We start from the raw sequence: 22,585 nt of genomic DNA, 5'->3' as shown, positions 1-22,585 counted from the left end.
TTAGGAAACAAAACAAATGAACAAAGGAAAGAAACAAAAGACAAACCAAGAACCAGACTCTTAATTATAGAGAACAAACTGATGGTTACCAGAGGGGAGGTAGGTGGGGGAATGGGTGACATAGGTGAAGGAGATTAAGAGTACACTTAAACTGATATGCATTGAGTAAATATGGAACTGTTGAATCACCATATTGTACACCTAAAACTAATATAACACTGTATGTTTACTACACTTAAATTAAGGTAAAAAATATAAATAAGTATCAATGTGAATCATGATGTTTTTTATGGTTAAAAAAGTACTTATTTCCTAGCTCTGTTTATGGAAAAGACTTAGAAGCAATGGTCAATGCAGTGGCATTGAGCATTCCCAGTATTTGGATGGGAGCCTATATATACCATTACTCACTAAAAGCAATCAGGGAGTGATTTTATGACTGTAAAAGGAAGTGTATAAAATGATATCGGACCATCATGTTATTCCAGCTGGCTAGGAAGCTTTCAAAGACTACTATTGTCATGTCAAAATAACTCAGAAACCAACTGAAGAAGCTTCCACTGGTGAAAGATGGGACAATTTGGGCATCATTAGGGATAACTGCAATGGTTCAAAGCACATTAAATATGTTTAAATTCAGGAGTTCATATTGATATGAAAACAACTCCTATGTCACATTTGGAAATGCTCATAAACCATTTCATTAATTTAAAATTTGCTTAAATACAGGGAAAGAATCAAACATTTATTCTGCTTTTTTGTACCATTTTTGATCAGAGCTAACAGTTGATGAGAGAAAGACTTTCTTCATAAAAGTACTTTTCTAACAAATGAAGAAGAGTGATAGAATATCATTATTTTGTAAACCATTGTGAGTTAGTGTTATTAGGCAATAACTACCAATTACTAATAAAATCACAAAAAAAATGACAGACAACCTAACATCCCAACCTGAAGAAAGGACGTTGGTCACACCACCTCTGAAGCATAAATGACATAAATGACAAAAATATTGAATCAGAATCTTATCAATAGATCTACCCACCAATTGACCAGAAATGTAGAAAACAGAGGAACATATAAACTAATACTGTGGGGTGCATTTGGAAATTCATTCCAAATACATTCATTGAAGGTCTTCAAAACTATCTCTTTTCATCAACAAATACATACAAGGAGGGATAAAAGAGGTAGATAAGGAGTACATAAATTAAGAAATTTAAGAAAGGGGCGCCTGGGTGGCTCAGTGTGTTAAAGCCTCTGCCTTCAGCTCAGGTCATGATCCCAGGGTCCTGGGATCGAGCCCCGCATCGGGCTCTCTGCTCAGCGGGGAGCCTGCTTACCCCTCCCCTCTCTATCTGCCTGCCTCTCTGCCTACTTGTGATCTCTGTCTGTCAAATAAATAAATAAAATCTTTTAAAAAAATAGAAATTTAAGAAAGATATCAACCAACTATAACGTGTGGACTTATTTGCATCATGATTCAAACCATTCATTTAAAAATGTATGATACAAATGAGGACATTTGAACACTAGATACTTGCTGATAATCTGGGATTGTAAATTTTTTAGGTGTGGTAACTATATTATTTTCAAAGGTGTCCTTATTTGGGGGAGTAACATAAAACATAACTAAGAAGAAAGTATAGGGTGTCTGGAATTTGCTTTGAAATAATCCAGGGGAAAGAAGGCAGGGATATAGAAAAAAAAAGTTCGTACCTTGTATTCAGCTGTTATGTTTCCAGTCATAACAGTTTCCTCTCTTTTTAAATGAAATTGATTTTGTAGAGAATTCTGGTTATTAGGTCTAGTAGAATGTCCCATAACCTGGATTCAACTGATTTTTTTCGTCATGGAGTCTTTGAATTTGTTTTTCCATTCTCGGTATTTCTTGTAAATGTGACCTAGATCTGGATGCTGGATTAAATTTAGGTTAATTTTTTTAAATTATGCTTCATGTGTGGTATCGTGGGCTTCCTATTGTCTTGTATTCTTGTTGACAGACACAATGTCTGTTATCCCATCTTTAGTGATGCTATGACGTTAATGTAGATTCAATGATATCAGTTAGGTCTTGAATTAATGTGAAATTGTTTACAATATTCTATACATCTTTTTTTAAAAGAGTTTATTTATTTATTTGACAGAGAGAGAGAGATCGCAAGTAGGCAGAGAGGCAGGCAGAGAGAGGGTGGGGAGCAGGCTCCCTGCTGAACAAAGAGCCCGACGCGGGGCTCGATCCTAGGACTCTGGGATCATGACCTGAGCTGAAGGCAGAGGCTTAACACTCTGAGCCACCCAGGCGCCCCCATACATCTTTTTAAAAAAAAGATTTATTTATTGATTTATTCGACACAGAGAGAGAGAGATCACAAGTAGGCAGAGAGGCAGGCAGAGAAAGAGAGGGGGAAGCAGACTCCCCACTGAGCAGAGAGCCCAATGCGGAGGTCGATCCCAGGACCCTGAGATCATGACCTGAGCCGAAGGCAGAGGCTTTAACCCACTGAGCCACCCACGCACCTCTCTATACATCTTTTAAAGTAAATGTTACATGTAGTTATTTCTCCCTTTTCATTTTATTTTCAGGTTGATTTTTCTCTCCCTTTGTTCAGAACGAGCTCATTTTTCTTTAAATTTTTTTTTTAATAAGGGATAATCTCAAACATACATCAAAGTGGAGAAAATAGTACAATAACTCTGTCTTGCACTTACCATCCAGCTTCAACAAGTTTCAACCTTTTTCCAATCTTTGAACTGAATTGTTTTTTTTTTTTTAATCCTTCTCTCCCTCTGTCTCTCTCTGTCAAATAAATAAATAAAATCTTAAAAAAGAAAGAAAGAAAGAAAAGGAGGGGGTACCTGGGTGGCTCATTCGGTTGGGCGTCTACCTTTGGCTTGGGTCGTGATGCCAGGGTCCTGGGACTGAGCCTCACGCCAGGCTCCTTCCTTGGTGGGGAGCCTGTTTCTCCCTCTCTCTCTGCCTGCCACTCCTCCTGTTTGTGCTCTCTCTCTCTCACAGTCTCTCTCTGTGTCAAGTAAGTAAATAAAATACTTTTTTAAAAAAGATAAAAATTCTTTAATTTGGAATCATTTTAGATTTACAAAAAAGGTGCAAAGATAGTAGGAAGTGTTTCTGTGTATCCCTTACCCAATTTCCCTCATTATTAAGATCTTGCATTTCCATGGTATTTTTCCAAAAATGAAATAATTATTCAACAGGTGAATGGATAAAGAAGATGTGATACACCCGTACACACAATGGAATATTACTCAGCCATCAGAAAGGATGAATACTTACCATTTACACTGATGTGGATGGAATTAGAGGGTATTATGCTGTAAGTGAAATAAGTCAGTCAGAGAAAGACAATTATCCTATGGTTTTATTCATATGTGGAGTATACAAAACAGGGCAGAGGACTGTAGGGGAAGGGAGGGAGAACTAAATGGGAAGTCATCAGAGAGGGACTCAAACATTGAGAGACTCTTAACTCTAGGAAACAAACTGAGGGTTGTTGGAGGGGAGGGGGGTAGGGGGATGGGAGAACTGGGTGATGGTTATTAAGGAGAGCACATGATGGGATGAGCACTGGGTGTTATATGCAACTGATAAATTATTGAACACGATATCTGAAACTAATGATGTAATGTAAGTTGGCTAATTGAATTTAAAACAAAACAAAACAAAAGCAAATAAACCAAAACTGTTACACTGCTAGTAACAAAACTCAAAACTTTATTTGGATTTCACCAGTTTTTTCCACTGATGTTCTTTTTCTGTTCTAGAATCCAGTCCAGGTACCATACAGGATTTAGTTGTCATGTCTCCTCAGTCTCCTGTGTCTGTGACAGTTTCTCACTCCCTCCTTGTCTTTTATGACCTTGACAGCCTTGTGAAGTACTGGCCAGATGTCCTGTAGAATGTTCCCCGATCTGGGTATGTCTGACGTTTTTCTCTTGATTAGATTAGATTATGAGTATGAGGGAAGGGATAACAGTAAGAAGGTATTTTGGGGGTTTTATGGTTTTTTTTGGTTTGTTTTTAGAAATTTTATTTATTTATTTGATAGAACAAAAGAGCAGGAGAGTGCCAGCAGTTGGAGCAGCAGAGGGAGAAGGAGATGCAGGCCACCCACCGCAGAGCAGGGAGCCCCATGTGGGACTCGATCCCAGTACCCGGGGATCACGCCTGGAGCAGAAGGCAGTCGTTTAACCAACTGAGCCACCCAGGAGTCCCAGTAGAGGATATTTTTGGCACAGTGACTCTTTAGACAGTTAGTGTCCTGCTCCCCTCCATCTTTAAAGGAGACTCAAGTTCTGTCCTGTGCAGATGGGAAGGGTCAAGAACTATCTGGCTCCAGCACCTCTCAGTTAGGGCAAGTCGAAGTAGACCAACATCAAAAAAATCTCTCCTGATATTTTGTAAAACCATTACATTCTAGTTCTTTCTAATGCTTTGGGGATTTAGTAATTTTTTTTTTTTTTTTTTAGCAAATCAGGTCTCAATTTATAGTGCTCTGTGAGATGGTTATTTGTCTTTCTGCCCTGAAAGATATTTCCTTATCTTATCTGGCTCAGAATCAGTCCTGCCTCTCTATACCGATACTCTTGGACACCTCACTCCCTCAGCCTGCTTTGTTTTTCCAACAGTTTAACACCACCCAGCATATAATTTGCAATCAGTCCAATTTCTGCCGTCCACCAATAGAATGTAACTTCTCCACTTTTGCTCTGGCTTGTGATCATTCCCTGATGAATCCTCAGTGCTCTATGTATCGAGATAGCTGAATAGATAGCTGAATAGATTTAATAAATGAGTGAGCCAGAGATAGAGGCCTAAATGCAGTCCGGCCAGGGCGGGGCGCTGGGCGCTGAAACACAGGTGTTTTGCCAGCAGGAGGAGCTCCAGGATATTTGAGTGGAATGGAACATTTCATTTGCTAGCCCTTTGCCGTGCACAGCGGAGTTCTAGCCAACGCTTCTCCAACCCGTGCACCTGAAACCCCCGAGGATCTTTGTTTAGGATATTACTCGTCTTTATTCAGGAGGTCTGGGTTGGGACTCAAGATTCTTCATTTCTAGCATGTTCCCAGGTCACGCTGTTGGTTCGCACAGCACACGTGGATTAGCAACACTGTACCACTATCTCCCAGGTGCATTAAGGAATAACATCATCCCCAATAATCCCAAAACTTAGCTTTTGTGTTTTTTTTTTTTTTTTTTCCAGAGAAGCGTAGTGCTTGGGAGAGTTTAGGCTTTGGAGCCCAATCGATCTGCATTCAAATCCCGACTCAGCCACTTTCCCACAAGTCATGTTAATAACCCTGTCTTAGGTTAATATCATATCTGTGCCCAAGTTTCCCCAGCTATTACGTGGGAGAAATAATATGCAGTTGGCAGAATTATAAGAGTTAAATGGACAAATGCAGGTTAAGTTTTCAGAGGGATCTCTAGCATATAGCAAGTCCTCAGGTAATGACACTTTAAAATAATATGAATATAGTAGAGTACTTGACTTTTTTTTTCGACTTTTACAAACTGTTTATTTTCCATCAACCTTATTTCCATTTTGTTTGCATTTGTGGAAGAGCAGCTTAAGATCACTCAGTGGTTGTTTCTACCCATTCAGTGGCCCAAGCAGTGGGCGCTCCAGTCTTCAGAGGGCACTGCTGAACAGGCACAGAGGGCACCTGTGCGACTTCAGACCAGTCTGCAACTTCAAGCTGAATAGCTGTGAACTCAGGAGCTGGAGCGGTCCATTCACCCTGGAGTTCTTCCTTAGTCACAGCCTTTTCAGCATCGGCCTGCTCTTCCTTTTCAGTCTCTTCAGGATCTCTGTAGCAGTAGAGATCAGGCATGACCTCCCGCGGGTGTTCAACGGAAATGGTGCCACGCAGGCGCAGAACTTCCCTGGCCAGCACCCACCACGTCAGACCCACTAAGTGAGCTCCCTTGTTGTTGCAAGGGACGACAATGTCCACATAGCACAGAGGAGAGTCTGTGTTACACAGAGCAATGCTCGGCAGGTTAACATAAGACGCCTCTGTGAGAGGCTGGTGGTCAGCCCTGGGATCAGTGACCACCAGAAGTCTGGGCTCTCGGAAGGCTGCATGGATCTGGTTAGTGAATGTTCCAGGAGTGAAGCGGCCGGCAATAGGAGCAGCTCCAGTAGCAGCAGCAAATTTCAGCACAGCTTGCCCGCCAGTATTCCTGGACGATATGACACTAACATCAGCTGGGTTTTTCAATGGCAACAATGGCACGGGCTGCCAGCAGAAGCTTCTCCCAGGTTCTCTTCAGATTTATGATGTAGATACCATTGCTCTTCCTTTCGTAGATGTACTCTTCCATCTGGAAGTCAAGGTTGGTGCCACCTAAATGGGTTCCAGCTGCAAGGAATTTGAGGACATTCTCCTTCTTCATTTGCAGGACATCAAGGGCTCTGGACATTGTGAAAGTTTCCCTTTAAGTTAGGATGGGAACCCAAAACCACTCTGTATGGACCCTTCCCTGGGTAGTGTGGAAAAAGCAGTATTTTACATTTTAAAAGGCTTTCCGGTGTGTAGCCAAGAGGTTGCATTACTACTGGCTGATGATTGGTAGCAAAACAAGAGGACAGATATTACCACCTGATCAAGGTGGGGGGTGGTGGGGCGCGGGGCATGAGGTTGACCCGACAGCTATATATTCTTAATCTGGAACTGTTAATCTCTTCCTCATGGACAGCAAGACTCAGAGTCCTCTTTTCTGACACTGGGTGAGACATGAGTACCCTGAATTCTTTTTTTTTTTTTTAATTAAAAAAAGCTTAAGTTAATTTTTAATTTTTAAAAAGATTTTATTTATTTGTCAGAGAGAGAGAGAAAGTGCACAAGCAGGGAGAGCAGCAGCAGAGGGAGAAGCAGGCTCCCCACTGTGCAAGGAGCCCAATGTGGGGATCGATCCCTTAGCCGACTGAGCCACCCAGAGGTCCATGTTAATTTTTTAGGGTGGGGAGGAGGGAGAGGAAGAGAGAGAGAAGCCTACCAACCTGAGATCATGACCTGAGCCAAAATCAGGAGCTGGATGCTTATCTGACTGAGCCACCCAGGCATCCCTCCACTGTCCTGAATTCTTATGACAGCAGTGTGTGACTGTGTAGGGAGAGAGGAAGAGCTCAAAATTAGTGTGTGGCAGCATCCAGGCTTATGACTGTGAAATGCGGGAAGCCTGAATTCTCTTGGCTCCACTGTCTCAGCAGCCCATCTCCTGAAAAAGACACAGGGGAGGAAATAATGATGTCTGGGTTGATGACAAATCTGTGGCAAGTGAATAAGAATTTGATTTCTCTCCGAAAGGTAGACATCAGGTAGACATTTCTCTTTTGCCTGGCTGGAAGTTTCCTGAAACAGACTAAAGCAATCGCTGCCTGAATTCCTGATCATGTTTTGCCAGGTCTCTGGGCTCCTTGCGGGTAGGGAGGGACTACAAAGAAATGCTCCCATTCTTTCTCCTGAAAGAGCAGGACATCAACCACGCAAGCTCAGCTTAATCTCAGAGAGAGACCTATTTATGTTCTTTAAATTTCGTATGGGCTCTCAATCGATTTCTCCCTACTGGCGATTTCTGAGAAAAATTTCTTTTTGTTAACCTCAGTCTCAATTGTCATAGAGTCATTGTTAGTAAATTACCTAAAATGTCTCCACCTTATCCCTGTCATTGTCAGTATGCCCATACAGCCTAGGTTCTCCAAGTCGGTCTTTGCTCATGATTGTATTTTTTCCCCCAATATAGGTTCTGTATTCTGAATTTGGAAGAAATCTATATTGGCCACACTGACTTTTTTTTTTTTTTGTGCATGACATCCCCATGACTTACTTATTTTATTTTATTTTATTTTTATTTATTTATTTGAGAGAGAGAGATCACAAGTAGGCAGAGAGGCAGGCAGAGAGAGAGGAAGGGAAGCAGGCTCCCCGCTGAGCAGAGAGCCCGACGCAGGACTTGATCCCAGGACCCTGAGATCATGACCTGAGCCGAAGGCAGCGGCTTAACCCACTGAGCCACCCAGGCGCCCGACTTACTTATTTTATAACTGGAAGTTTATACCTTTTGACCCCTGCACTGACTTTTGAGTTTTCATTCTGGCATTTCTTTTTCCGTGTTTTAAATGTTTGTCAGGTTTGTTTCAGATTGAGGCTCTACTTAAGCACCCAGGGTCAACCTCTCAGCAGGACTTATTTAGGAACCAGCCATGCAACGACCTGAACATGGTAAGAATCACATGCAGTGATTCTTGGTCCTTTGCATTAAGAGAATACTGGAAAGGCCCTGAATTAGAAAAATTCATGTTTGGCTGCTCCCCCCCCAACCCCCATCAAAATCCAGGTGCTAATTCCTGGAGCCTGTGAATGTTACCTTAGATGGTGAAAGAAAGAAAGAAAGAAAGAAAGAAAGAAAGAAAGAAAGAAAGAAAGAAAGAAAAAAGAAAGAAAAGACTTCAGAGATGTGATTAAATTAAGAATCTTGGGATGGAGAGAATATACTGGATTATCCCCACGCACCCTAAATGTAATGACCAATGCCTTTATATGAGGGAAGGTGAGGGAGATTTACCTACAGAAGAGGTGAAGGTGAAGTGATGACAGAAGCAGGCATTGAAGATGGAGGATGGGTCTGTAAGCCAAGGTATACAGGCAGCCACTACAAGCTGGAAAAGGTAAGAACAACAGGTTCTCCCCTCAGAACCTCCAGAAAGAATGAGCCGTGCCAAAACCTTGATTTTAGCCCCAGTCAAACCAGCTTCAGACTACTGACCTCCACAACTGTAAGGTAATCAATTTGTGTTGTTTTAAGCCACTACGTTTGTGGTAATTTGTGAAAGAGGCAATAGGAAACTAATACACCCTCTAAGAACTGGGGAAGTCATTTAAGCAAGTGGAATTCACTCAGGAGAAACCAGGAAATATACTATGAGTCTTATAAACTTAGCTTAAAACACATTTTTACTGAAAATTCACATATGTAGTTCCATTAATTTGACACAGATATTGAGTGTTTATAAAACAATTCAGCCATAAACAATTATAAAATCTCTGTATGAACATAATGGGCATGATAGAGCTTTATTGCAGAAGAATTACCCTTTCAACTTGGAAAAAAATTTAAGGCAGGAGCCATATACATGCAGAGAAAATCATTAAAAAATATAATGTCCATCATAGACATAACAGAAGGACAGAACTCCAATGAAGGTAATGAATAGAAGAATGTCTCCAGTTATCACTCATCTCTTCATCAATAGGAGAGACTGTTCTGAAGAGAAACCCAATGAATATAATGCTTTTTGAAGTTTTCCACATGAGATCTAACTTCACTCAGTACAAGAGAATAAATACCAGGGTGAAGGCCTATGAAAATGCCATGAATTTGGGAAAGCACGAAGATATACACTAGATAAAAACCTTATGAGTGTAACTGACATGGAACAGATTTCAGTTTGAGGGCTCAGGATTAATACACACTGGGGAGAAACCTTATGAATGCAAAATTTTTGAGAAAAACTTTGGTAATTCCTCTTCCCTTAGGAAACACAGGAGAACTCATAAGGGAAGGAAACTATGGATGCTTTCAATTCCTGTTGCACATGAGAATTTAAAATGGGAGAGAGACCTTGTAAATGTTATAATGTAATTTTTTTAAATAAATAAATGTAATAAATGTAAAATATAGATATTCAGATATAAATATATATTTATGTTATATTTATTTTATATATTCATATAAAAATACCTACTATATTCACATATAAATATATATTATATATATTTATATATAATATATAACAATATTATATATTTTATATTATTATATCATAACATTATATTATATAATATTTAATGTATAAATATATAAAATTATATGAATTAATATCTAATATATTAATATATAAAATATAAAAATAAAATAAATATATAAAACATAAAATATATAAATTTATATGCAAATTTATAAATTATAAATATAGATTTATAAATAACTTATATTTACATAAATAAACAATATATAAAATATATTTATATATATTATATATATAGTTTATATATATATTATATATAAATATATGTTTATATAAATAAATGTAATAAATGTTTTTATATAAATAAATGTAATTGTTTTATATGAATGTAATTGTTTTTCTCAGCATCTCACCTTCAGAATGGACCACTAGGTCATTAATTTTTCTTCTTTTGCAATGTAAACATTTAAGACTATAAACAGCCCTTTAACTAACTCTTCAGCTACAACACACAAGGCTTATTATGTATCATTTTCATTAGGATTTCATACCAGGGCGACTGTGTGGCTCAGTTGGTTGGGCGACTGCCTTCAGCTCGGGTCATGATCCTGGAGTTCCCAGATCAGGTTCCACATTGGGCTACCTGCTCGACCCAGAGGCTGCTTCTCCCTCTGACCCTCCCCTTTCTCATGCTCTCTCTCATTCTCTCTCTCTCTCTCTCTCAAGTAAGTAAATAAAATCTTTTTTAAAAAAAGGATTTCATTCCAAATGTCAAATTTCCATAATGACGACTTAAGTTATCTCAAATTTTATGTGCTCTTTAATATATGTATATTTCAATTACATTTTTGTTTTGTAATATCAAACTGTATAAAGAGCATTATCTTCATTAAATTGACTCTTTGTTATTTTTTAGGACTTGATGTCTGTTCTAGTACGGCAAATACTTCTAGCTACTTACCTACTAACCATTCTCCTCTTTTTCCATGCTTAGAGAACACTGATTTTTCTCAGCCTAGTACTGCGCGTTATTATGAATAAACTCCCAGTCATTTTTTGCAGCATAAGAACCACAATTCTGGCCAATGAAAAATTGGCACAGATCACTTGGTACTTCAAGGAAAGTCCTAAAAATAGAAGTGTATCATCAGGCTTATTCTCGTCACATTTTTTTCTTTGCCCTTTCCCATGTTTTTTTTCTGTCAGGAAAGTGGGCAAAATGCCATGGTTGGAGGAGCTATCTTATACTCACAAGGATAATCTTAGTCTGCTTGGGTTGCTATAACAAAATACCATAAGCTAGTGGCTTATAAACAACAGAAATTTATTTCTCATGGTTCTGGAGGTGGTAAGTCCAAGATCAGGGAGGCAGCATACTTAGGTTCTAGTGAGAGCACCCTTCTGAGTCACAGACGACAGACTTCTCATTGTATCCCCACATGGCTGAAAGCAGAACAGAGGAAGCAAGATTTCTCATGACTCTTATAAAGGCACTGATCCTACTCATGAGCACTCCACCTTTATGACCTTATGAAATCCATGTGAGAGATAATGGTGGTTTGTATGATGGCGGCAGCAGTGGATGGGGGCAATAAGTTGTAGGATTCTGTATAAATTTTGAAGACAGACATGACAGTTTTTCTGATGGGTTGGATGTGGCATGTTAAAGGAAAAAAAAAGAAGTCAAGAACGACACAGAAGAAGGGACCAAGTATTTCTCTCATGAGCAAATAAAAATATTAGAGTTTTCAGTTCCTTAAGGGAAGAAATTATGGGAACACCAGTCTTGGATGGTGTTGGTGGGGAGAAAGGAGCTTGGTTGTTAACATGTTAAGTTAGACAAGCTTACATGGAACCTAAGTGAAAGATGTCTGGGTGTAGTTTTCCAGGAGTCTGAATGTAAACCTGTAGATATAAATTCAAAGGTCTTGGTCTAAAAATAGTACTTCAAGCCATAAGATTAAATGATATTACCTAGAGCAGCCACTCTGGAAAACAGTATGGAGGGTCCTCAAAAAGTTAAAAATAGATCCATCCTATGACCCAGCAACTGCACTACTAGATATTTATCCAAAGGACACAAAAATAGTGATTTGAAAGGACACATGCTCCCCAATGTTTATAGCAGCAGTGTCCACAATAGCCAAAATACAGAAAGAACCCAGATGTCCATCAACCGATGAATGGATAAAGAAGATGTGGTATGTATCTATATAAAGAAGATGGATGTGGTGGATATATAAAGAAGATGTGATATATATATATATATATATATATATATATATATATATATATATTCCAATATATTGGAATATTACCCAGCCATCAAAAAGAATGAACTCTTGCCCTTTATAATGATGTGGATGGAACTAGAGGTCACTATGCTAAGTGAAATAAGTCAGTTAGAGAAAGACAAATACCATATGATTTCATTCATATGTGGAATTTAAGAAAAAAATCAGAAGAATGTAGGGGAAGGGGAGGAAAAATAAAATAAGATTAAAACAGGGAAGCAAACCATAAGAGACTTTTTAAAGAATGATTGTTTATCTGACAGAGAGAGAGCAGCAAGCACAAGCAGGGGGAGGGGCAGAGGGAGAAGCAGGCTCCCCATTGAGCAGGGAGCCTGATTTGGGACTCAATCCCAGGACCCTGGGACCATGACCTGAGCTGAAAGAAGATGCTTGACAATTGAGCCACACAGTTGTCCCACCATAAAAGACTCTTAACTATAGGGAACAAACAGAGGGTTGCTGGAGGGAAGGTGGAGGGGGGATGGGGTAACTGGGGGATGGGCATTAAGGAGGGCAAGTGATGGAATGAGCACGGGGTGTGATATGCAACTGATGAATCACTAAATTCTACCCCTGAAACTAACAATACAGTGTATGTTAACTAAATTGAATTTAAATAAAAAACATTTTTAAAAATACTATTACCTAGAAAGTGTGTATAGATGGGAAAGAGAAGAGGCCTGGGGACTGAGCCCAGGGTACTTTAACTTTGGCAAGTAGGAGAGATGAAGAGTAACCAGCAAAGGAGATTGAGAGAGTAGCCCATGAGGAATAAGAGAAATAGAGGAGACATAAGAAAATCATATCTAAGAAGGCAAGTGATTAATGTGTTTCAAGAAGAGAGGGATCAACTTTATCAAATGTTGATAGCTCAGGTAAAATGAGGAGTTTCCTTTGAATTTAGCCTTATGAAGATCATTGGTGTCTTTGCCAAAACCTGACTCAGTAATTATAGGGGCAAAATCTTTATTGGAGTGGGTTAGAGAGAAAATGGAAGGATAGGAATTGGAGACAATGAGCATAAATGGCAATTCTTTTTTGCCCTTACTGGTATTTCAACTAATATCAAGTATAACTGTACAAACTTTTTTTGTTATTGTTTATTTTCTATATCTTTTTAATTCTTTTTTATTGTGGCAAAATATACATAACATAAAATGTACCATTTTAACCATTCTTTTTCCATTATTTTACTATCTGGGAACTGAGGTTTTTGTGGCGTATTTTGTAGATAGATGAACATGACAGGATTTAAAATTTTCTAGTTTTTTGTACTATTTTGATATGGGTAAAATATTCACAAACGTTTATGTGGTTACAAATTCTTTTTTTTTAAATTTTATTTTTTATTTGACAGACAGAGATGACAAGTAGGCAGAGAGGCAGGCAGAGAGAGAGGAGGAAGCAGGCTCCCCGCTGAGCAGAGAGCCCGATGCAGGGCTCGATCCCAGGAGCCAAAGGCAGAGGCTTTAACCCACTGAGCCACCCAGGCGCCCGTGGTTATAAATTCTTGAAAGCTCAAATAGCCTTTACAAGAATAAACACAAACAACTTACAAATCAGAACAGAGAAAATGGAATGAGAGAAAATTAAGAAAAAAAAAGTTTGGCCCAAAAAGGGCTAGAAATAAAGGAAAAAAAGCAAATACAAGTAGAAAAATAGGACAAATAGAGCGCATACGATAAGATGGTAGAAATAAATTCAAATAGGTCAATAATCCCAGTAAGTGTAATAGACTAAACTCACCAGCTAAAAGATAAATATTGGCACTGGGATAAAAAAAGAAAAGTACAAGTTACAATCTGGAGACATCTGAAACATAAGGACAGAAAAGTTGAAAGTCGAAGGATGGTGTAGTTATATTAATAGCAGACAATATAGACATTATGATAAAAATACTAAAAGAGAATAACTGGATAATGGTTTTTTAAAAAAGCTCTAATCACTAAAAAGTCGTAATTTTAAAACCATATGCACTATGGTCTCAAAATATATAAGACAAAACTTGATGCAAATGCTAGGGAAAAAATGGGAAATATGTGATACCACAATTTACCTGTCTCAGCTGTCACTTGGTATCACTTGATCACAGCTCTCACTTGCTAGGATGTTGGAGAATAACTCAGATTTGCTGCCTCTAGCAAGCCCCTTTGAGTATCACTGCAGACAAGGCATTAGGGTCAAAACATTTGGGTTGTAATCATGTCTCCACCACAGAATTTATACAGAGTCAGGCATATAACCTAAATTCTCTAAGCTATACCTTTTGGATCAGTAAAATAGCAATAATAATCCCTATTTTTTGAGGATTTACTGGGGGAATAAATTAAATAGTGCACGTGTTGGAAAGTTCTCTCTGCCTATCATTTTCATTCCTGTAGCTTGTCCTACTTACGTGAAATGCCAATGTTCAGGGATATCTCTGTTCCATTACCCTTCTAGGTGCTCTTCTTCTATGGGGGACTTATGAGTGTCCCGGACCATGGAAAACAGGGTTGTCTCATGAAGTTCTCACAATATGTACAACAGGGATTACATATTTATCATAGCAGGATGTGGAAGGGATGCTCACTTGTGGCCATTTATGTAGGGTGAGGCACTCCAAGTGCTTTCCCTCCTCCTCATTGCCTCCCCCATGAGCGATGTCATATAAGCCCTGGGAAAGACTGGACAGGATCATGCCCTAATTGGGTATTGGAGTACTCGCACCTACAAACTTGGACTCTTTGCCATTTTCTAATGTTTTCTATTCTCATAAGCTGAACAAGAAACTGGGCCCAAGATCTCTTCCTGTCCAACATATGCAATAACAAATTAGAGAAGCCCTGCGCTGTGGGGTGAAGAAATTCCTTCACTTCGGCACCTTATGTGGGAAGCCTATTCTAGAAAGCCTCTGCTCTGCTTTCCTGAAGTTGGTTTAAAAAAAAAACAACTTGTTAAACCTTGCTTATTTGTTTATTTTGCTAGGTCCCCTGTATTGGTCACAAAGACCAAGGTAGTTTCACAGCCACATTCCTTCTCAAGCTGCACTTTCTTTCTCTTTCAATGACTTCAGACTTCCTGTTTTCTCTCCTTGGCTACAAGAAAGAAGTCGAGGATGGAGTCATAGTGAATCTAGTAAATCTGAGAATTCGTTCATAATAGGGAAAAACGGTCCCAATTTCCATCAACTTGTGGATGGATAGATAAATTTTGGTTTAGCCATACAATGGAATATTATTCATCAAAGAAAAGAAACAAAAGTACTGACTGATACAACATTTCAGAAGCCTTCTGCTGAGTGAAAGAAACCAGACACAAAAGCTTCCATATTATTTGACTCCAGATACATGGATTCCATATGACTCAATGACTCCATATGCAAGATTCTGTACTGTGTGATTACCTCTAGAACAGGTCAATCTAGTCTATGGTGACAAGAAACAGGATAGTGGTTACCTTGAATGGGAGGCATTGTATAGACCAGAAGTGTCATGAGGGAGATCTCTGGGAAATATTTTATGTCTTGATTTCAGTGAGTTGTCAAAAACCCATCAAACCTTATACTTAATATTTGAGCATATTATACACTTTACTGTGTTTATTACCCCTCAATAAAAGAAAAGTTGACAAAACTTAGAACACAAGATTTATCTCAGGACAATACCAGCTCATACACCTTTTTGAAGAAACAGGTCTGTTTCTCTGGAGCATATTGATGCTTTCACAGATTCGGCTTTCACAGATGCTTTTCACAGTTTCACAGAACTTCACACTCACAGGGATCTTCCTGTTGTCCTCTCCCTGAAGTTTTCACCGAGGCCACTGGGACCAGCGTGGCAGTTGCCAGAGTAGAGAGGATGGATCAGTTTTGTTTGATGCTTGCTGGGGAGAGAGGACTACAACAGGACTACCCAGGACTACAACAATGCTTGGACCAGGATTAGTGCCACATATATGTGCTGAATGAATGATATTAGAAAGTCTCCCACAGTTAGCAAGAGGTCATTTCACTTCACAGACTCTTTAAAATGCACAGTTCCCCATGACTTATTTGGTTAGTATGCAAGAAAAGTCTTTTTTTGCTTAGGGAGTGAGGGATGTAATAGGATGGAGAAGTAAGGACTATTTGTCAATCTCTTCCCATGATTTCCATCTCCAATGGGTCACCAGCGGATATTTTCCAAGAGTCAGTATCCTACAGATTTTACATAGACATGCATACAAGAAACTATTTTGCTGTAACAAATTGTATTTCAGATTTTTAAAATTGGGGTATAATTTATGTACATTAAAATGCTCCCATATTAGGTATATCATGTTTTGAGTTTTCACAAATGTATAGACCCCTGTACCTCCAATGACCAAGGCATTTCTACCATTCTAGGATGTTCCATTATGGTCTCTTCCCAGTCAGTCTTCCCCACCCAGTGGCAACCATTATTCTGACTTCTATAGCTATGGGTTGGCTTTGTTCTAGAACCTCATTTAAATGGAATCATACAGTGTGTACTCCTTTCTTTCAGGCTTCTTTCACTCAGCATACTGATTTTGAGATTCTTCTATGAAGTTGCATGTACCAGGTTTTTTGTTCCCTTTTATTGCAGTATAGTATTTCATTGTATGGATGTACCACAGGTTGTTTATGTAGTCACCTGTTGTTTGGATAGTTTGGGGTTAATAAGAATAAAGTTGCTATGAACATTCATGAAGGACACTGGTTTGGTTTCTGGAGTGGGAACCATAACATCCTTCAGGAATAGTCAGTGTTTGACCTCTCCATTAAGTCAGTTTTAGAAACTGTGTAGGTCAGTGATTGGCAGTCTGGGAAGACCAATGATTGGAAACCTGATGGGGGTGTGGCACAGGTGTGCCTGTGTTGGGCATTATTCAAAGTTCCTGTGGAAAGCAGATAAGGGTCGTCTCTTGGATGTAGTAATTTGCCATCCCTGGGTTAATGATATGAGGATCCTGGGACATGCCAGTAACAGGGAATTTGGAAAGTGTCCTCCGGCAGTCCCTGTAGTCCAGCCACGGGTGGCTTCTGCTGGTCTGTAAATGATTGGCAGCAAGAGGAATCAAGGGCATGGTCCCAGGGATTGGGACCCGAGGTGACCAAAGGTCAATGGTCCTGAGATGGTCAGTCCCTGGGGGACCGGATCCACGCCTGGTCTCCAGTGTCCAAGAAGGGGATGGTGGGGGAGTGAGTTTGAGTGTTCATCTCTGTCAGATGAGGAAGGGCCATGTAGATTGCCCTGGATGTGCACCGGAAAATGCAAAAGCTCAGTTTATGCATATGAGATGTGGTCACTCTGCAGCCTGAGTGCTTTGAGGGCAATAGAAAACAGGAATATTGTAGATCAGGAACTGACCCTGTATGGGATTCGGTATCACAGGGTGTGGGCACATTGGAGTCAACAGTCCTTGGCTTAAATATTTCCCCATCCTACCATTTGCTAGCAGGGTGACCTTGGGGCAGATGACCTAGCACTACCGCACTTGAGCTGCTTCTACTGCTCAAAGGACCCGAAGGGCGTAATGATAATCATTGTCCTCTAGCAGACAGGGTTGTAGTGAAAATGGAATGAAATACTTCGTATCAGTCACTGGGCCCATAGGGCAGTGGCAGGTGAGTTGCAGAAGCGGCAGATTCTGGACTTGCTGTACCTGGGACAGCTCACCATCCTCCTGCTGAGAGTGAGCCCCATGTGGCTGATATCCCACATCCAGAGCCATGTGTGTTTCAGTGGAAAACGTGAAGAGCATTTCTCTAACTATAAGTGAATTTAAACTGAAAAAAATGTGTTTGGTGGTCATCTGATAAATTTTTAAGTGGGTTGATAGGAGGGTAGAGGTACTTTAGCCAGCTTTCAGGGTTCCTCCAGTGAGCTTCAGGCCCTTAGCCCACATCAGCTCCAGCCATACCCCCCAAGGCAGCTCTCCCTGCCCACATCTGCCCCAGGTCCAGCCATCCCATCAAGGCCCCCTGGTGCAATGTACTCTAAGACACCCCCCCCAGGCCTGCCCCTGACCCAACTCTCCCACTCGGGTTACTCTGATATAGTACACATTGGGATACTCCTGGCCCATGCCTAATCCAGCTCCAGCTGCCCCACCAGGATGTCCCTTGGGTAGAGCACCCAGGAATCCCTGACCCTTGCTTGTTCCAGCTCCAACTGCCCCCTCTATAGGAACCCCAGCATGGAGCATCCTGGGAATACCTGGCCCACACTTACTCCAGCTCCAGCCATCCCACCTGGTCAGCTGCCACCCAGAGCTCCTTAGGACCTCCTGGCCCGCATCTGCTCCAGCTCCGGCTGCCCCAACACAGCACATCCCAGGACATCTATAATCCATGCTCACTCCAACTCCAGCCAGCCAGACAAAACAGCTGGGATGGCAGTTTATACAGAGGACTGTCCCATGGAAGACCCTTATTTCAAGACCAGGAGAAGTAATTGTTCTATATAATTCATAGAAACAAACATAGAAAATCAAACAAAATGAGAGAATAATGAATATGTTCCTAATGAAAGAACAAGATAATACTCCAGAAAAAAACCCTAATGAAACAGAGATACATAATTTTTACAATAATACTTCCTCCTAGATTAATAATTGCATTTTAAAGTTTTTATTTACATTCCAGCTAGTTAACATACAGTGTAATATTAGCTTCAGGCATATGATATAATGATTTTGATACTTCCATACCACACCTGGTACTCATCACAGCAAGTGCCCTCTTTAATCCCTATCACCTGTTTCACCCATCCCCCCACCCACCTCCCCTCTGGTAACCATCAGTTTGTTCTCTATAGTTAAGAGTCTGTTTCTTGGTTTGCCTTTTTCCCATTGTTCATTTGTTTTTTAAGTTGCACATATGAGTGAGATCATATGGTACTTGTCATTCTCTGACTTATTTCACTTAGCATAATACACCCTAGCTCCATTCATGTCCCGTGCAAATGACAAGTCTTTTTGATGGCTGAGTAATATTCCATTGTAGATATATACACTCCTTCTTTATCCATTCATCAGTCGATAGACATTTGGGCTGTTTCCATAATTTGGCTAATGTAAACAATATTGCTATAAACATAGAAGTGTATGTATTCCTTTGACTTAGTATTTTTGTATTCTTTGGGTAAATACCTGTAGTGAAATTGCTGGATCAGAGGGTAGTTTTTTTTTAACTTTTTGAGGAAACTCCATACTGTTCTCCAGAGTGACTGCACCAGTTTACACTCCCACCAACAGTGCACGAGGGTTCCTTTTTCTCCACATCCTCACCAACACCTATTGTGTCTTGTGTTTTTTTTATTTTAGCCATTCTCACAGGTGCAAGGTGATATCTCATTGTAATTTTAATTTGCATTTCCCTGATGATAAGTGATGTTGAGCATCTTTTCATGTGTCTGTTGGCCACCTGGATGTCCTCTTTGGATAAATGTCTATTCATGTCTTCTGTCCATTTTTAAATTGGATTATTTGGGTTTTTTTGGGTGTTGAGTTCTACAAATTCTTGATAGATTTTGGATATTAACCCTTTATCAGATATGTCACTTGCAAATAACTTCTCTCACTCTATAGATTGCCTTTTAGTTTTGTTGATTGTTTCCCTCACTGTGCAGAAGCTTTATATTTTGATGAAATCCCAGTAGTTTTCTAATTTTTTGTAAAAGATGAGAGATAGTTCAGCGCCTGAGTGGTTCAGTCAGTTAAACACCTGCCTTCAACTCAAGTCATGATTTCAGGGTCCTGGGATCCAGCCCCTTGTCAGGCTCCCTGTTCACTGAGGAGTTTGCTTCTCCCTCTCCCTCTGCCCCTCCCCACTGCTTGTGCTCTCTTTCTTGCTCTCTATCTCACTCTCTTGCTCGCATGTACTCTCTCTCTCAAATAAATAAATAAAATCTTAAATAATAAAAAAAGATGAGAGATAAAATTATTTATTTATTTATTTATTTATTTATTTATTTATTTATTTTAAGAGAGGGGGAGGGAGAGAGAGAATCTTAAGCAGTCTTTATGCCCAGCATGTGGCCTGATGTGGGGCTCAATCTCACAACTTTCAGATCATGACCTGAGCCAAAATCAAGAATGGGATGTTTAACTGCCTGAACCACCCAGGCACCCCCCCCCCAATAGTTTATTTTTGCTTTTGTTTCCCTTGCCTCAGGAGACATACCCAGAAAGAAGTTGCTATGGCTAATGTCAAAGAGGTTACTACCTGTGTTCTCCCCTAGGATTTTCGTGGTTTCACGTTTCGCATTTAGGTCTTCAATCCATTTTGAATTTACTTTCGTGGATGGTGTAAGGAAGTTGTCAGTTTCATTCTTCAGCTTGTGGCTGTCCAGTTTTCCCAGCACCATTTGTTGAAGAGACTGTCTTTTTCCCACTGGGTATTCTCTCCTGCTTTGTCAAAGATTAATTGACTATACAGTAGTGAGTTCATTTCTGAGTTTTCTCTTCTGTTCCACTCATTGATTGGTGTGTCTATTTTTGTGACAGTACCATACTATCCTGATCATTACAGCTTTGTAATACAACTTGAAGCCCGGAACTGTGATGCCTCCAGCTTTGCTTTTCTTACCTAAGATTATTTGGGGTCTTTTGTAGCTCCATACACATTTTAGGAATGTTTATTCTAGCTCTGTGCAAAATGTTTTTGGTGTTTTGATAGGGATTGCTTTGAATATGTAGATTGCTTCGGGTAGTAAAGACATTTTAATAATGTTTATTCTTCCAATCCATGAGCATGGAATGTTTCCTGATTTCTTTGTGTCATCTTCAGTTTCTTTCATCAGTGTTTATAGTTTTCAGAGTACAGGTCTTTCACCTCTTTGGTTAGGTTTATTCCTAGATTCTTATCGTTTTTGGCACAATTGTGAATGGGATTGATTCCTTGATTTCTCTACTGCTTCATTATTGGTGTATACAAGTGCAACAGATTTCTGTACATTGATTTTGTATCCTGCAACTTTACTGAATTCATGTATCAGTTCTACCAGTTTTTTGGTGGAGTCTTTTGGGTTTTCTATATAGAATGTCATGTCACCTGCAAATAGTGAAAGTCTGATTTATTCCTTGCTGATTTGGATGCCTTTTATTTCTTTTTGTTGACTGATTGCTGTGGCTAGGACTTCTGGTACTATCTTAAGTAACAGTGGTGAGAGTGAACATCCCTGTTTTGTTCCTGACTATAGAGGAGAAGTTCTCAGTTTTTCCCCATTGAGATGATAAGAGCTATGGGTTTTTCATAGATGGCCTTTATTATGTTGAGGTATGTTCCCTCTTAATCTACTTTGTTGGAGGTTTTTATCATGAATAGATGTTGTACTTTGTCAAATTTTTTTTCTGCAGCTATTAAAATGATCATATGGTTTTTATCCTTTCTTTTCTTTTTTTTTTTTTTTAAAGATTTTATTTATTTATTTGTCAGAGAGAGAGAGAGAGCGAGCACAGGCAGACAGAGTGGCAGGCAGAGGCAGAGGGAGAAGCAGGCTCCCCACAGAACGAGGAGCCCGATGTGGGACTCGATCCCAGGACGCCGGGATCATGACCTGAGCCGAAGGCAGCGGCTTAACCCACTGAGCCACCCAGGCGTCCCTATCCTTTCTTTTCTTAATGTGGTGTATCACACTGATGTATTTGCAGATATTGAGCCACCCTGGCAACCTAGGAATAAATCCCACTCAATCACGGTGAATGATTTTTTAAAGGTATTGTTGGATTCAGTTTGCTAGTATTTTATTGAGAATTTTTGCATCCATGTTCATTAGTGATATTGGTCTGTAGTTCTCTTTTTTAGTGAAGTCTTCATCTGATTTTGGTATCAGGGTAATGCTGGCCTCATAGAATGAACTTGGAAGTTTTCTGTCCTTTTCTATTTTTCAGAATAGTTTGAAAAGAATAGGTATTAACTCTTCTTTAAATGTTTGGTAGAGTTCCCCTCTGAAGCTATCTGGCCCTGGACTTTGGTCTGTTGGGAGTTTACTGATTACTGATTCAATTTCTTTGCTGGTTATCAGTCTGTTCAAATTTTCTTTTTCTTTCTGTTTCAGTTTTGGTAGTTTATATGTTTCCAGAAATCTGTCCATTTTCCCACGTTGTCCAATTTGTTGCCATATAGTTTTCCATAATATTCTCTTATAATTGCTTGTATTTCTGTGGTGTTAGTTGTTATTTCTCCTTCTCATTTGTGGCTTTATTTATTTGGTTCCTTTCTTTTTTCTTTCTGATAAGTCTGGCTAGAGGTTTATCAATTTTAGTAATTTTTTCAGAGAACCAGCTCCTGGTTTCATTGATCTGTTCTACTGTGTTTTGCTTTGTTTTGTTTTAGTTGCCATATCATTTATTTTTGCTCTCTTCTTTATCTTCTTTATTATTTCCTTCTTTCTGCTGGTTTTGGGTTTTGTTCTTTTTTCTTTTTTTTTTTTTTTAGCTCCTTTAGGTACAAGGTTAGGTTGTTTATTTGAGATTTTTCTTGCTTCTTGAAGCAGGCCTGTATAGCTATATACTTCCCTCTTGTGAC

General features: G+C 39.5%; 1 pseudogene; it reads right to left on the bottom strand.

Moving 5' to 3' along the window:
- Nucleotides 1-5,600: 5,600 nt before the first annotated feature.
- Nucleotides 5,601-6,567, bottom strand: LOC125091502 (40S ribosomal protein SA-like; annotated as a pseudogene).
- Between the last annotated feature and the right edge of the window lie 16,018 nt (nucleotides 6,568-22,585).

Source organism: Lutra lutra, chromosome X, assembly GCF_902655055.1.
Source record: "Lutra lutra chromosome X, mLutLut1.2, whole genome shotgun sequence".
NCBI lineage: Eukaryota > Metazoa > Chordata > Mammalia > Carnivora > Mustelidae > Lutra > Lutra lutra.
This window is presented reverse-complemented; position numbering and strand designations above follow the sequence as displayed.